The sequence below is a fragment of the Capra hircus genome, chromosome 21 (assembly GCF_001704415.2).
Source record: "Capra hircus breed San Clemente chromosome 21, ASM170441v1, whole genome shotgun sequence".
NCBI classification, from domain to species: Eukaryota; Metazoa; Chordata; class Mammalia; order Artiodactyla; family Bovidae; genus Capra; species Capra hircus.
This window is the reverse complement of record NC_030828.1, coordinates 15,877,578-15,893,063: the sequence shown is the minus strand read 5'-3', so window position 1 is coordinate 15,893,063 and position 15,486 is coordinate 15,877,578. Positions and strand designations below refer to the sequence as shown.

Below are 15,486 nucleotides of genomic sequence, written 5' to 3'. Positions count from 1 at the left end.
TTGCTGAAAGTGATATCTAGGCCAGAGTGCTCTTAATGACTCCATCTGTGGGCCGCTGCAGATCTTTCAGGGGGGCAGACAGGAAGAGAGACAGCCTCCCTCCCTGTCCCCAGCCCCTGCACCACCTCTGTTTGCCAAGGGCCTAGCCAGCCCTGCTGGCAAAGGAGGAACCCGGGACTGGGTGGCAATGTGTGCTTTGCACGGGGGCTGTTCTCTGCCCCCTAGCTTTGTTTCTCCTCTCTCTCTTGCTCTGGATAACTGAAAGGAAGCAAGCGATTTCAACAGATGGGCGAACCTGAGCGCCGAGCTCTTTGTCCCCTCTGAGAGCCGGGATGTCCGTTTCATTGGCCCTGCTCCTGTTTGCAGCAACAGCTGGGCTTGCAGACCCCCAGTCTCAGGGCCAGAGATGGTCTGGGGTGCCCCACCGAGCTGAGGAGCAGCAGGACACAGCAGTGGAGCTCAGGTGGCAGCTTCTCTCTGCCCCACCGAATGTGGAGGCATCTGAGCCATCCCTGTCTAAGCTGAAAGAAGCCTCTTTGTTGCCAAGTTGCTTTCATGAGGCAGGGTAAACAGAGCTGCTAGGACAATCTGACATCAAACGTCTATAATAATCCTCCAAAGATTTTTATCTCAAAGTGAAAGTTGCTCAGTCACGTCCGACTCTTTGTGACCCCATGGACTATACAGTCCATGGAATTCTCCAGGCAGGATACAGGAGTGGGTAGCCTTTCCCTTCTCCAGGGGATCTTCCCAACCCAGGGATTGAACCCAGGTCTCCTGCATTGCAGCTGGATTCTTTAGCAGCTGAGCCACCAGGGAAGCCCAAGAATTCTGGAGTGGGTTGCCGATCCCTTCTCCAGGGGATCTTCCCGACCCAGGAATCCAACCGGGGTCTCCTGCATTGCAGGAGGATTCTTTACTAACTGAGCTGTCAGGAAAGCCCTCAAGAGAGGAGCGTAATTCACAGTTCACTGCAAGCAAAGGCAGTGGGGGAGGGGGCTTCCCTGGTTTCTCAGATGGAAAGAATCTGGCCACAGTGCAGGAAACTCGGGTTCGATCCCTGGTTTGGGAAGATCCCCTGGAGAAGGGAATGGCTACCCACTCCAGTATTCTTGCCTGGGAAATCTTGTGGACAGAGGAACCTGGTGAGCTACAATCCGTGGGGTCGCCAAAGAGCCGGATGTAACTGAGTGACCAGGCACACCATAGCACAAAGACGTTTGTTGGATACAAATCCAAAACTATGGATGAATGAATGAGTCAGGGTGGTTCTCTACTGCGCAGACATTAAACATTACAGCCAGGCAGAGAGACTGCACGGGTTCATCCAGTGTTTGCATGCAGGAGGCCCCAGTCAATCTGTGTTCAGTGATGAATGGAGCATGCCAACTATGTGAGTGGGTAAAACAATGTAGAATAGTGGTCTGTAACTGCAACAGTGTAAAATGTTTGGGAATAAAGGCTGAGAATAAGAAGGCAAAGTGAAAATAGTTACTCTTTTCAGTATTTCTCAGCCTTAATCACTTCCCTACCATAAACCATTTTGGACCTTTTATTCCTAATTGCATTCAACCCTGCTCTTCCCCTGCATAAATTTTAATACCAGGTATACTCTATGGATATACTTAACCTTCCCTGGTGGCTCAGACAGTAAAGAATCTGTCTGCAGTGCAGGAGAGTTTGATCCCTGGGTCAGGAAGATTCCCCTGGAGGAGGGTGTGCAACCCACTCCAGCATTCTTGCCTGGAGAATCTCATGGGCAGAGGAGCCTGGAGGGCTGCAGTCCACGGGGTCGCAGAGAGTCAGACATGACCTGGTGACTAACGCTGTATGTCTGTGTTCGGTACGTGTGTCTGTGCTTTGTACCCGAAACACGTAAGAGTGTTTTCTGTCCTCCAAGAGCCAGTGGCTGCCTCCTTAGGACAGTGTTCCCTCCCTCCACCTGCTGACTGCCTCACCCCCATGAGGACGTCTGTGTTGGGGCTGTGATTCCTGGGGATCTTCATCTTTTGTATTTTGTGTTGTCTTTTCAGTAACAATGACTGAGCTCTGGGGTGTGCCTGTGGGCCTGCCTCACTTGGTTGGTGGAGCTCACACCCAGTGGAGGAGGTCTTGGGCAGAAGCAGGGGGCGCCAGCCATCCGTGGCTGCATCTGCTGGGCTGGACGTGTGGCAGTCATTTCAGGGCGTCATTCCACATCTTGCCCAGTGGCCCAGCCTGTCCAAAGCGCTCGGTACAGAGCCTAGTACATAGTCGGTGCTCATCACTGTGGTTTATTGGTAGTAGTACTGTTGGCATCGCCATTCGTCTCTGAGCTGCCGTTTCCTTATTTGTAAATTACAGAACTGAGAGGCCGTATGTAGGATCCCACCTCTGATGCTCTTCTAGGTGAGTGAAGCCACGTGACTGTGTGCTAAGTCATTTGGGGCGTGTCTGACTCTCTGCGACCCCATGAACTGTAGCTCTCCAGGCAAAAATACTGGAGTGGGTTGCTATTTCCTCCTCCAGAGCATCTTCCCAACCTTGGAATCGAACCCAGGTCTCTTAAAGTCTCCTGTATTGGCTGGTGGGTTCTTTTACCACTACCGCCACCTAGGAAGCCTAGTTTTGGCCAGTGAAACGGGGGCAGAAGTGATGTGTGTCCTTATAAGCCAAGCACCAGTGTCACACTTGCCAGAGCTTTCTCTCCCTTCCCCGTGGCACGGTGACTGGTGATATGGTGTCATTTGGGTGGCCGGGAGTGACATTGATGAGAAGACCACTCTCCGCCCCCTCGCCCCCACCACCAGCTGACCCACAGAGCACGTCACATGAGCAAGGAATATTTCTGCCCCCAGCACCACTGAGACTCGGGGCTGTGGGTTGTTGCAGCACAGCCCAGCCCATCTTGATTAAAACCGAGTCATCACCTTGTCAGGCTTGGCTATGAGGATGAGATCTTCATGTAAGATGCCCAGCACAGTGTGGGTACATGGTAGTCAGGCGCTCCATCTGGCTCCCTTCCCAACCAAATTCCCCGCTGATTCTTTGCAACAGGTGTTGCTTCATTTTTCAGCAGCCTTTCACAGGCCTTGACCCCTTACCTCCTGTCCTCTGCCTTTTCTGGGAAGAAAGCCTGTTGCCCGGGAAATGCCAGGGCAGCGTGCCACCCAGACCCTTCCTCCGGGGACAGCCCACCCACCCCGGTGGGGCTGGTGTCCATCCACACAGCATCTATCAACTCAGAATAATAGTCCTGATGACAGAGACTGCGTCCACCTGGGGCCTGGCTGTGTCAATCCTGAGAGCTCAGTGGCTGCACTGCAAGTGTGCTTAATGGTCGTGTGCATCAAGTGAAAAGGCCGGGGCACACAGAGCAGGCCCTGAGGTGTCTGCCCGCCCCTCTGGGTGCTCTGGGACCCCCTTTCCCTTCCTGACTTTGGGTGTGGGCGGACGGGGTCACTGCTCGCCTGGGAGTGTGTGTGAGTGTGTGCACGTGTATGAGACCCTTTGGCAGTGGCACTGCTGCCCACGACCTCAGGATGGCAGGTGGGTACCTGGCTGCCCCACAGGGTGCCTCATCAGAGGGTGTGGAAGGGTTGGGCTTCCGTCTGTGGGGGTGACCTCAGGGGCGGCCTCCGCCCCTCTCTCTGGGTTGCTGTTTGACACAGGACATTCTGTGCTGCCGGAAGAGAAGCCCCACTTACTGCCGAGCTGTGTATGAGGCAGATAGCCTCACCACTTGGCTGAGCCTCACTGTGCTCTAGAACCGCCCCCACGGCCAGCCCAGTGCCCTGCAGGAGGGCTGGGGCTTGCAGGAGGCCAGGATGGGGTGAGGCCTCGGGCTGGGGCGGGGCGGGGCGGAGCAGCACCCAGCAGACGCTATGACCCCGTGAGACCAGGAGGCATGCCTTACACAATTCCCAGGACTTGCCTGCAGGTTTGAAACCTTCACAATCCCAAGCTGAAAAACGAGATCAAAATAAATAAACGCATAGTGGAGAATATCAACCATTTTAAAACTGTTGCAGGTATGTCCAATTTTTGAAGAGATATATAGTTTTTTTTGTTTTTTTTTTGTTCTCTTTTTTCAAAGAAAGGGCCACTGAACAGTAGAAGTATCTAGGGAAAGGCCCCATTGGCAGTTCACTTGTATCTAGGATGATCTGTGGCTCTACTTCAGTGGCAGCGATCATACTGATTTTACTCTCAATTAGCAGTGAGATCTGCCTGCTTCATGAGGTACTTAGTTTGTTTTCTACTTGAAACCTGAACAGATGGCTGCCCCTGCACCCCAAGAGCTCCCCGAGGTGTGTGCGTCCTCCAGGTGTGGGCAGAGCGGGGATCTGGGCTGCAGTATCACGGGGCGTCCTCTCGGAAGCCCCCTCCCCGGACCCTGGCTGCAGCATGAGGCCCTGCACGCATGTGTTATCTGATAGCGCTGGAATCCTTCGTTATCACAGTTCTAGAAGTAACCCAGACCCAGGAGGCTTGAAGAAAACCTTCAGGGTTTCTCCTGACTACAAAAATACTGCATACTTGTTAAGAAAAAAAAAAATCAACTTAAAAATGAACAGGGTGGACAGTGAAAAAGCCCTTTATTCAGAAGTGAAGGTTGCAGTTGGAGCAAGGCTAGGGGAATGTCTTCTGTGTTTATTCCGTGACAGTGGTAATAGCAGCAGTAATAAAACAGCTGACTGGGTGAGAAGGAGAGGGCACGGCCGGCCCGATGCTTGTCCCATGCAATTCTCCTAACAAACCTATGAGGCCGCAGCTGCTTTCATCATCACTTTTGTGGCTGAGAAAAGTAGGCCCAGAGAGGTGAACTCACTTTCCCAGGGTCACACAGGAAGGGCTGGGCTGTCTCCAGGGGCCCTGTTCCTGTGCGGGAGATCCAGCTCCAGAGTGCATGCTGCCCCTCCCCTCTCCGGGCTGGGGTCCGCTTCTTCCAGCTGGGACGTCCGCGGCGAATTCTTCTCGCACACGTCTGGCTCCAGGGCTCGGAAGTCCCTGGCCCCATGTGATGGTGTCCCTGCCCGTCCCTGGCCTTGCTCTTCCCTGCAGGGCCGGTGGCTTCTGGCCTCTGCACCTGCCGCTTCTCCGCCTGAAGCCTCCCTTCCCTGCCAGCACATCCTGGCTCCGCACATCACTCAAGTTTCAGCCCAAGCGTCCCCTCTTCAAAGGGGCCTGAAAGAACCCACCGTCGTCTTCTTGCCTGGTGGCCCACTGCCTTTTTATTTTCTTCATAGAACTTTGAGGCCGTGTGTCCTGTTCCCTGGTTCGTGTGCTGACTGCTGCCAGATCTTGTCTGCCCCCTTCCCTACTGCCAACCCCACAGTGCAGCCCCGCTGGGGCAGGAACCTGGCTCCCTGCCTGGCACGTGGGAGTTGTTCAGAAAGTTTGTGGTGGATGAGCCGGTGAGAACATTACCTGCAGCCCCTCAGCTGGGCCCTGGGCTTTTCCAGCTCCCTCTGGCCTGGAAGGATGCAGTTGACACCCTCATTCAGAAAATTGCTGACTCCTGGCTGGGGATGGAAGCGGGGAGGGGTGAGTGATCCAGGACAGAGCTGGGCCTCCCAAAGAGTGGCCTTCAAAATGCAGCTCTGGTCTCTGGTGCCTTTTTCTCTGAGAGTGGCACTGGGATCTTTGGAGAGCTTGGCAAGTTTTCTTCTGAATGTTTTGCCCCTTGGCTTGTTTCCTTGTTTATTTGGGTAACTTTCCAAGGAGCAGGGAAGGGATGAGCTGGACCCCTTGTTATTTGGTGCCTTTTTTTTTGGAGGAGGGGGCAATTTTAAAACATTTATTTTTGTATATTTTTTATTTTTTTTGGAGTATAGTTGCTTTATATTGTTGTCAGTTTAAGGGGTACAGCAGGATGATTCAACTAGACATACACATATTCATTCTTTTTTATTGTGTGAGGTGATGTCTCATTATAGTTTTGATTTGCATTTGTCTAATAATAATAAGCTATGTTGAGCATCTTTCCATGTGCTTGTTGGCCATCTGTATGTCTTTTTTGGCGAAATGTCTGTTTAGAGCCTCTGCTCATTTTTTGATTGAGTTGTTTGTTTTTTGGATGCAGAGCAGCAGGAGCTGTTTGTATATTTTGGAGACTAATTCCTTGTTGGTCACATTGTTTGCAAGTATTTTCTCCCATTCTGTGGGTTGTCTTTTCATTTTGTTTATGGTTTCCTTTGCTGTGCAGAAGCTTTTAAGTTTAATTAGATCCCACTTGTTTATTTTTGTCCTTATTTTCATTAGGAGGTGGACCCCAAAAGATTTTGCTGTGATTTATGTCAGAGAGTGTTCTGCCTCTGTTATCTTCTAAGAGTTTTATAGTGTCTGGCCTCACGTTTAGGTCTTCGGTCCATTTTGAGTTTATTTTTGTGTATGGCATTAAATAATGTTCTGATTTCATTCTTTTACATGTAGCTGTCCAGTTTTCCCAGCATCACTTATTGAAGAGCCTATCTTTTCTCCACTGTTATTCCTGCCTCCTTGGTCATAGATTAATTGAGCACAGGTACAGGGTTTATTTCTGAGTTTTCTATCCTGTTTCATTGATCTAGTCAGTTTTTGTGCCAGTACCGTACTGTTTGGATGACCATAGCTTCGTAGTGTAGTCTGAGGTCAGGGAGTCTCATTCCTTCACTCTGTTTTTCTTTCTTAGGAATGCTTTCGCTGTTAGGGTCCTTTGTGTTTCCATACAAACTTAAGAACTTTTCGTTCTAGTTCTGTGAAAAATACTCTTGGTAATTTGCTAGGGATTGTATCGGGTCTGTAGACTGCCTTCAGTAGTATAGTCGTTTTAAGTGTCGAGTCTTCCTATCTCTGTGTCCTCCGTGATTTCTTTCATCAGTGTCTTATAGTTTTCAGTCTGCGGGGCTCTTGGCTCCTTGTGTAGGCTTATTCCTTGGTATTCTTTCTGATACAGTGGTCAATGGGATTGTTTCTTTAATTTCTCTGTTTGATCTTTTGTTGCTAGCATATAGAAATGCAACAGATTTCTTTGTGTTAATTCTGTATCCTGCAGCTTTATCAGAGTCACTGACACGCTTTAGTGGTTTTCTGGTAGCATCTTAAGGATCTTCTGTGTATAGTAGTATCATGTCATCTGCAAAGAATCACAGTTTTACTTCTTTTCCACTTTGGATTCCTTTTCTTTCTTTTTGTTTCTCTGATTGATGTGGCTAGGACTTCCAAAACCACATTGAATAAAAGTGGTGAGGGTGGACATCCTTGGCTTGTTCCTGATCTTAGAGGGAATGTTTTTAGTTTTTCACCATCGAGAATGATGTTAGATGTGGGTTTGTCATATATGGCCTATATTATGTCGAGGTATATTTTCTTTGTGACCACTTTCTGCAGAGTCTTTACCATAAGTGGGTGTTGAATTTTGTCAAAGCCTTTCTCTGCCTCTATTGAGACGATCATGTGGCTTTTATTCTTCGGTCTGTTAATGTGGTATATAACACTCAAGAGTGTGGTGGCATTTGTTAATGTGGCGTGTAATATTGAAGAATCCTTGTATCCCTGGGATAAGTCCCACTTGATGGTGGTGTATGAGCCTTTTAATGTATTGTTGGATTCAGTTTGCTAGTATTTTGTTGAGTACTTTTGTGTCTGTGTTCACTGTCCATGGGATTCTCAAGGCACGAGTACTGGAGTGGGTAGCCATTCCCTTCTCCAGGGGATCTTCCCAACCCAAGGGCTGAACCTGGGTCTCCTGCACTGCAGGTGATGCCCCATCTGAGCCAGCAGGGAAACCCCTCATCAGTGATACTGGCCTGTAATTTTCTTTCGGTGGCGGGGCGGGGGACAGATGTCTTTGTCTGCTTTGGTATCAGGGTGATGGTGGCTTTGTAGAAGGAGCTTGGGATCTGTTCCTTCCTCTGCAGTGTTTTGAACAAGTTTCAGAAGGGTAGGTGTTAACTCTTCTCCAAATACTTGATAGAATCGCCTGTGAAACCACCTGGTCCTGTACTTCTGTTCGTTGGAAGTTTTTAAATCATGGTTTCAATATCAGTACTTGTAATTGGCCTATTCATACTTTTTATTTCTTCCTGGTTCAGTCTTGGAAGTGTGTATCTTTCTAAGAATTTATCCATCTCTTCTTGGTTGTCCGTTTTACTGGCATATAGGTGTAGTAGTCTCCCATGATCTTTTCTATTTCTGTGGTGTTCATTTTAAGTTCTCCTTTTTCATTTCTGTTTCTATTGATTTGAGCCCTCTCTCTTGTTTTCTTGATGAGTTTGACTAAAATTTATCAATTTATTTATCAATTGTTTATATTTTCAAAGAACCAAGTTTTAGTTTTATTGGGTTTTTTTTTCTATTTTCTTATCTATTTCATTTATTTCTGTTCTTTATCATTTCTGGGCCTTTGGGCTACGATCAAGTGTATTTCTGCTCTGATCTTTATGATTTCTTTTTTTCTAACTTTGGGTCTTTGGATATTTGGATTTTTTTGGTTCTTTCTGTAGTTGCTTTGGGTATAAGGCTAGGTTATTTGAGATTTGTCTTGTTTCCTCGGTAAGACTGTAAACTTCCCTCATGGAACTGCTTTTGCTGCGTCCCATAGGTTTTGGATGATCATATTTATGTTTTCATTTGTCTCAAGGCATCTTTTGATTTCCTCTTTGACTTCTGTGATCCACTGATGGTTTAGTAACATATCGTTAAGCCTCCGGGTTTTTTTGTTTTTCATAGTTTTTTGCCTCTGTAATTGGTTCCTAATCTCACAGCATTGTGCTTGGAGCATGATGATGTGATTTCAGTTTTCTTCAAGCTTACCAAGGCTTGACTTGCGACCTGAGATGTGACTGCGCTGGAGAATGTATGGTGTGCAGTTGAGAGGAGAAGGTGTTCTGCTGCTGTTTGGACGCAGGGTTCCATAAATGCCAGTTCAGCCCATCTGGTCTAATGTGTCGTTTAAGGCCTCTGCTTCCTTATTGGCGCTCTGTCTAGGCGTCTGTCAGAGAAGTCCCTCCCTGTTCTGTGTTCCTGTCAAGCTCTTCTTTACGCTGTTAGTGTCTGCCCTGTGTGTCGAGGCGCTCCTCTGTTGGGTGCATAGATGTTTACAGTTGTTGCATCTCCTTCTTGAACTGACCCCTTCATCACTGTGTAGTGGCCTTCCTTGTCCCTTGTAGTCTGTTTTGTCTGAAACGAGTATTGCTGCTCCAGCTTTCTTTTGATTTCCGTTCGCGTGGAGTGCCTTTTCCCATCCCCTCACTTTGTATCTGTCCCTAGGTCGGAAGTGTGTCCCTTGCAGACAGCACATAGACGGGTCTTGTGTTTATATCCATCCAGCCAGCCGATGTCTTTTGGTTGGAGCATTTAATCTATTTACATGTAAGCTAATCATTGATACGTATGTTCTTATTGCCATTTTAATTGTTTTAATTTGTAGGTCTTATTTCCTCTCTTCTTTTGCAATCTTTCGATTTGGTGTCTGTCTTTAGTGTTGTATTTGGATTGCTTTTTCTTTATTGCTTGTGTGTTTGCTGTAGGTTTTTGGTTTGTGGTTCCTGGGAGGTTTTGCTATTGCAGGTTTGGTATTTATGTGCCAGTTTGTTTTAAGTTGCTGGCCTCTTTCTTTCCAATGCATTTCTAGTATCCTGCATTTGTGTTCTCATCTACTCACAGTTGCTGGCTTTGATATTATATTTAATGTGTAGATGTTTAATGTACTTAATTTGCCTTTACTTCGTGTTTGCCTTTACTGATGAGTTTTCCCATCTGTAATATTCTTGATTCTATTGTAGTTGGGCCTTTTCTACGTAGAGAAGTTCCTTTAGGATATAAGGCTGGTTTGGCGGTGCTGAATTCTCCTAGGTTTTGCTTGTCTGTAAAGCTTTTGATTTCTCCATCAAATCTGAATGATGAACCTTGCTGGACAGAGTATTTTTGGTTGTAGGTTTTTTTTTTTTCCTTTCATCACTTTAAATATATTGTGCTACCCCCTTCTGGCTTGCAGAGTTCCTTCTGAAAAACCAGCTGTTACCTTATGGGGATTCCCTTATACGTTATTTGTTGCTTTTCTCTTGGGCTTTCAGTAATTTTTCCTGGTCTTTAATTTTTTTCAGTTTGATTAATATATGTCTCATTCTTTTCCTCTTTGGGTTTATTTTGTATGGGACTCTGTGCTTCTTGGACTTGAGTGTTTCCTTTCTTGTGTTGGGGAAGTTTTCAGCTATTATGTCTTCAGATATTTTCTCAGGTCTCTCCAGTTCCTTTTGGGACCCCCACAATGCCATTGTTGGTGTGTTTAATGCCCCAGAGGTCTCCGACACTGACCTCATTTCTTTTCATTCTTTTTTCTTCATTCTGTTACACTGCAGTGATTTTCAACACTGTCTTTCACCTCAGTTATTTGTTCTTCTGCCTCAGTTATTCTGCTATTAATTCTAGTGTATTTTTTTAAGTTAAAAAATTTTTTAATTATAATTTTTTTGGTACAGCATTCTATTACAGAGATACATTTTGTGGTCCTTTCTTTTTGCTTTTAATCTTTAAAGATTTTTTACTTATTGTTATTTTTATACAATTTTTAAAGGTTACTTTCCATTTACAGCTGGTCCTGGGGCTTGTTCAGGCTTCCTGGTGGTGAGGACTGGTGTTTGCCCACTGCTGTGTGGAGCTGGGTCCTGTTCCCATAGTGGGCGGCGCTGGGTCCTGTCCCCGTAGTGGGTGGAGCTGGGTCCTGTCCCCGTAGTGGGCGGCACTGGGTCCTGTCCCCGTAGTGGGCGGAGCTGGGTCTTGTCCCTGTAGTGGGCAGAGCTGGGTCCTGTCCCCGTAGTGGGCGGAGCTGGGTCCTGTCCCTGTAGTGGGCAGAGCTGGGCCCAGTGGTGTGTGTAGAGGTGACTGTGAGCTCAGTACCGCTTTAGGCGGCCTGCCTGTCGACATGTGGGGCTGTGTTCATGTGCTGCTGTTTGTTTGGCCTGTGGCAATCCAGCGTTGGTGCCTGTCGATTACTGGGTAAGGCCAGGTCTTGATGTCAAAACGGCAGCCTCTGGGAGAGCTAACATGGATCAGTGTTCTCCCGGGGCCCTGCCACAGTGTCCTGTCGGACAGTCAGCTGCAGCTGACCCTTGCCTTCCCAGGAGGCCCTCCAGGACTCACAGGCTGGTCCAGCCCCGGCTCCTGGGGAGCTTTGGGCTGGGTCTCGGTGTACCCTGTGTGCCCTCCCAGAGTGGAGTCTGTTTCTCCCATTCTGTGGAGCTCCTGCACTCCAGCCCCATCGGCCTTCAAAGCCAAATGCTCTGAGGGCTCTTTGTCCCGACGCCAGACCCTCAGGCTGGGGAGCTGACCAGGTGCTCAGGACCCTCTGGTGGGAGAACCTCTGTGATGTAATTACTTTCCAACCTGTGGGTCGCTCACCTGGAGGCTGCAGGATCTGATGGTGTCATGAAAGCACTCCTCCTACCTTCTCTTGGTGGCTTCCTTATCTTTGAATGGAAAATGTTTTTTCTGGGGGGTGGGGGTAGGTTCCTGTCTTTTTCTGCTGATGGTCGTTCAGCAGGTCATTGTGATTTTGAGGTTTTTGTGAGAGGAGGTGAGCTCGAGTCCTTCTGCTGTGCCATCTTTTACAGTCGAGAGCCTTCTTTCATCGAATGCGTGCTGCCTCTTCACCAGTGCTGGCCGTTCCCCCCTTGGCGTGGGGTGTGCAGGCGCAGAGGCCCTTGTGCACTGTCGGGATGGCGTGGGCATGCTTGGTGTCTCGTAGCGGCAGCTTCTGTCCATGCCGCTCCTGCGACGGTGGGAGCAGGGCTTGGAGCCTGCTTGTGGGTCTCCTTGGGAATTCCTTGGTAGCCCAGTTGGTAAAGAAACTGCCTGCAGTGCAGGACACCCAGGTCTGGAAGATCCCCTGGAGATGGCAATGGCACCCCACTCCAGTGTTCTTGCCTGGAGAATCCCATGGTTGGAGGAGCCTGGCGGGCTGCAGTCCATGGGGTCACAAGAGTTGGGCACGACCCACCACCACCACGTGGGTCTCCTGGGGGCAGCTGCCGTCTGTGTATTCCCAGGACAGCGGGCACAGCGCTTGGCACCTGCTTGCGGGTATTACGGCAGCAACTCGCTCCCACCCCCAGAGCTCCTGCAGGCGGTGTCCCATTGCCTAGGAGCAATCACAGGGAAGGACGCCCTTATGATGGTCTGGCCCTCTCCTGGGGCACCCCCCTAGAAATGGTGCCTACCTCTCTGGCGGGCCTTCGCTGCTCCTGAGCACACCCTCAGTTGCACACTCCAGCCTCTCCACGCAGCCGGCCCCTGTCCTCTTCTGACCTCTGAAACCTGAGCCAGCACCCAGCACCCCCTGCACCAGCAGATGAGTGACTCAGGCGAGGGAGCTCTGGGCAGTGGTGCCCACCTCCCGGGCAGGTTACTCTCTGCAGTGCCTTCTGCAAGCCAGATGCCACGCTCTCGTCCTCCTCAGCGCCGAAGCCCTCTAGTCTGGTCTCCCCGCCAGTGAGAGGACTCCCCAGCTTGAGGGACCTTTCCTCCTTCACAGCTCCCTCCCTGGGGCACAGGCCCTGTTCCCTTCCTTTCTTTTTCCTTGGGTCCTGCGTGGCTGCACGGAGGTTTTCTCTCCCTTAGAGGAGTCTGTGGCCTTACAGCGGCATTCAGTAGGTGTTCTGCGTGAGGCATTCCACTTGCAGGTGTACTGTCAGTGTTTGGCGGGAGCAGGTGAGCGCCCCGTGCTGGTCCCCCACCATCGGTCCCGTCCCTTCTGTGGGGTGCATTTTAACCGCTTCCCTGCAGGGAAAGCCTGTGGTCACAGGAGCAGAGCTGTTGTAGGAGCTGGATCGATACCTCTTAGCGGGATGATAAATCGCTCGTCGGGAGCCTGGCAGTGTCGTGCAGGTAATTGATGTGCCTTGTATCCATCAAAGCCCAGGGTGACGCTTAGGTCATCAGAATAATCCTGAGATGCCTACAGCTCGAGAGGGTCTGACTTACTGGGGCCTCCGAAGGTAGGGGGCCACGGAGACAGGCTTCCAAGAGCCAGGACAGACTGACTTGGCAAACACACTGTTGTTCCCCCCGCCCCTTCCTAAAATCTTTAGTTTTGAGACAGGACGGACGTCTTACAGGTACTCATGGAGAAGCAATACATGGTCACAGTTGAAGGTGAAGACAGTCCCGTCGGAAAGTTTTCACACCTGTCAGCTAATGCTGAAGCTGAAGCTCTGAGCGTGGCGCGCTGCAGGGCTCAGAGGGTTGGTAGTTTGTCTCCCCCCTCCTTTTCCTCTCCCTTTCCCAGCACAATCCACGCCAGCCCCTCATGGTCCTCCGCAAGGGCAGCCATATCCTCATGGGCCCCAGACAATGCTCCTTCCTCCGTGCCCTCACCCACGTGGCAGTGACCAGAGGCACACTGGGCATCCCTCAGGTCAGACGTGTGGTCCAGGCTGCAGCAACAGCCGTGGTGTTGCTCAGCAGGCACCCACCTCGCTGGACTTGGCCCACGCTTTCGGCACTCACCCGTCCCGCCGCTGGGAACCTCCCGTCTCACACCTGCTCCGGGTCCTCCAGCCCCGGCACAGGGCTGCGTGTGTCACTGGAAATCATCTCGTGAAACCCATTCTTGGTGAATGGGGCGACCTCCCCTGGTGGTGGGAGGGGTGGCAGGACTCCCCCTGCTGAGAGCCCCTGGCAAGGCCAGCATCCTGTCCCCCAGTCCCAGTGAGTCCTGCACTCGCTGGGACTCCCGGCGTCCCGAGACAGGAAGGAAGGGGAGGAGGGCCTCAGGTCAGCGATCACCGAGCCCCCGCGCTCCTCCTGTGCACAGCTCCCGTCTGGGGTGGCGCTGCGCTCCCGGCCTGTGTTCAGCCTCTCAGCGGCCCCGGGGATGGATGCCACGTCACCCCGCAGCTGAGTCACCACCGCAGACTATCGTCTCCAGGCTCCTCCTGGGTGTGGGGCCCGTCACCATGGCTGGGCAGGTGCTGGGACCCCAGGGATGTGCCACTTTGGCCAGCCCTGGATCCCGTGTCTAAACAGCCTGGAGCGGGAAGAGAGTGGTTCCTGAGAACAGGCGGGTGTCGGGGTAAGCAGGAGGGGTGCTTTGCTGGCTCAAGGGTCTCCCCCTCGGGTCCGCTGTCACAGTCGGCCTGGCAGCATCCACAGCTGCCTCGCCTGCATCTTCTCTGGGCCTGGAGCGCGGCTGTGTGAGCACTGCAGCAGATGTTAGCAGGGAGAGGCTCGTGTGCCATGTGCAGCTCGTCCTGGTCATCCAGTCCGGCTGAGCCTCCACTCTGTGCCAGGTCCCATCAGTTATCACCACACACGGTCCTTGCCTTCAGGGGCTGGAGATACAGAAGGCAGATAAGCCGGTGATTGTAATTTGTGACAAGTGCTGTAAGTGGGGGAGGCGTGGGGAGGAGATGACCTCAGCAAGGTGGCCACAGTCAGGAGGAGAGAGAGTGAGCCATTCAGGGACAATGAGGTGAATGGCAGAAGCATTCCAGGCAGAAGAGCAGCTCGTGCAAAGGTCCTGAGGCCAGGGACACGTCCAGCACAGCTGGAGGGGCAGCTCTTTGGGAAATAGCAGGATGTAAGGACCCAGAGGCCATGGTGGGGACCTGGGATTTTACTGAGACTGCTGAGACTTCCCTGGAGAGTTTAGAGCTGGGTGTGGTGTGATCAAGGTGATGCTTTTTAAAGGATAACTCTGGTTTCTGGGTGGATTCAGACCCAAGCAGAAGCAGAGGCTGGTGTGGGGGTTCTGTGAGTCGGGGGTAGTGGGGAGGGTCAGACAGGGACTCGTGTAGGAGGTGGGGCCACAGGGCTTGTGTGAACTGGTGTGTGGGGGGAGTGGGGGGTGGGATTTGAGCACGAGGGAGCATGTTGGTGCTGTTTCGCAGGTTTGGGGGAACACTGAGAACTTTCCCAGACACGTCACAGTGGAGGGGACAATTCGGCTTCTGGGGATCTTGTAGCTGTGAGGCAGGGAGCCCAGGGTGGGGTACACAGCCCTGGGGGCCCCCGGCTCCCAGGCCTGACCTCTCACACTGCTGACCCAGAGCTGAAGGGCAGTCCTGGGTACCTGTGGGCTTGGGTGGACACTGTGGTCCTCTCCCTGGACCACTTTCTCATCTTGAAGGTCCCCTGGGCCTCAGTATTCCTGTCTGTAAACTGGGGCCAGTGGGTCTCTCGCTTCCTAGAATCTCCTGGGGCTTCAGGGCTGTTGCTAAAAGGCTGGCTCAGGTCCCAGCATCTCCTGAGAGGACGTGGGGCAGACGGGGAAGCGACCGGCCTGGCAGATGCCCCTGCTCCCGGCTCTTCTTCGTGGAGCCAGGCCGGGCGCCGTCTGGGGGTGGGAACCCGCTGGGGGTATCTGGGCGTCTCAGGATCTTGGCCTGGGAGGGGGTTGGCATCAGCGGGCAGGCATCCTCTGCCGAGAGGGACAGAAGTCAGCTCTGGGCCCCGGCCACCCACTCAGCGCTGCCCTTGGAGAGGTCACCTGACCCCATTCTCCAGGTGCACATGGCTACTCTGTCG

At 51.4% G+C, this 15,486-nt stretch overlaps 1 protein-coding gene across 5 annotated transcripts in view; it reads left to right on the top strand.

Annotated features, from left to right (window-relative positions):
• KLHL25 (kelch like family member 25) overlaps positions 1-15,486 on the top strand; it is a 50,406-nt gene that overhangs the window by 15,488 nt on the left and 19,432 nt on the right. The window contains exon 2 of one of the 5 annotated variants that reach the window (XM_018066443.1): positions 2,344-2,388. The exons of the other annotated variants lie outside the window; for them this stretch is intronic. The gene's annotated coding sequence lies outside the window, so the exon portion shown is untranslated. The remainder of the gene's footprint in view (positions 1-2,343; positions 2,389-15,486) is intronic. 5 annotated transcript variants of the gene reach the window in all.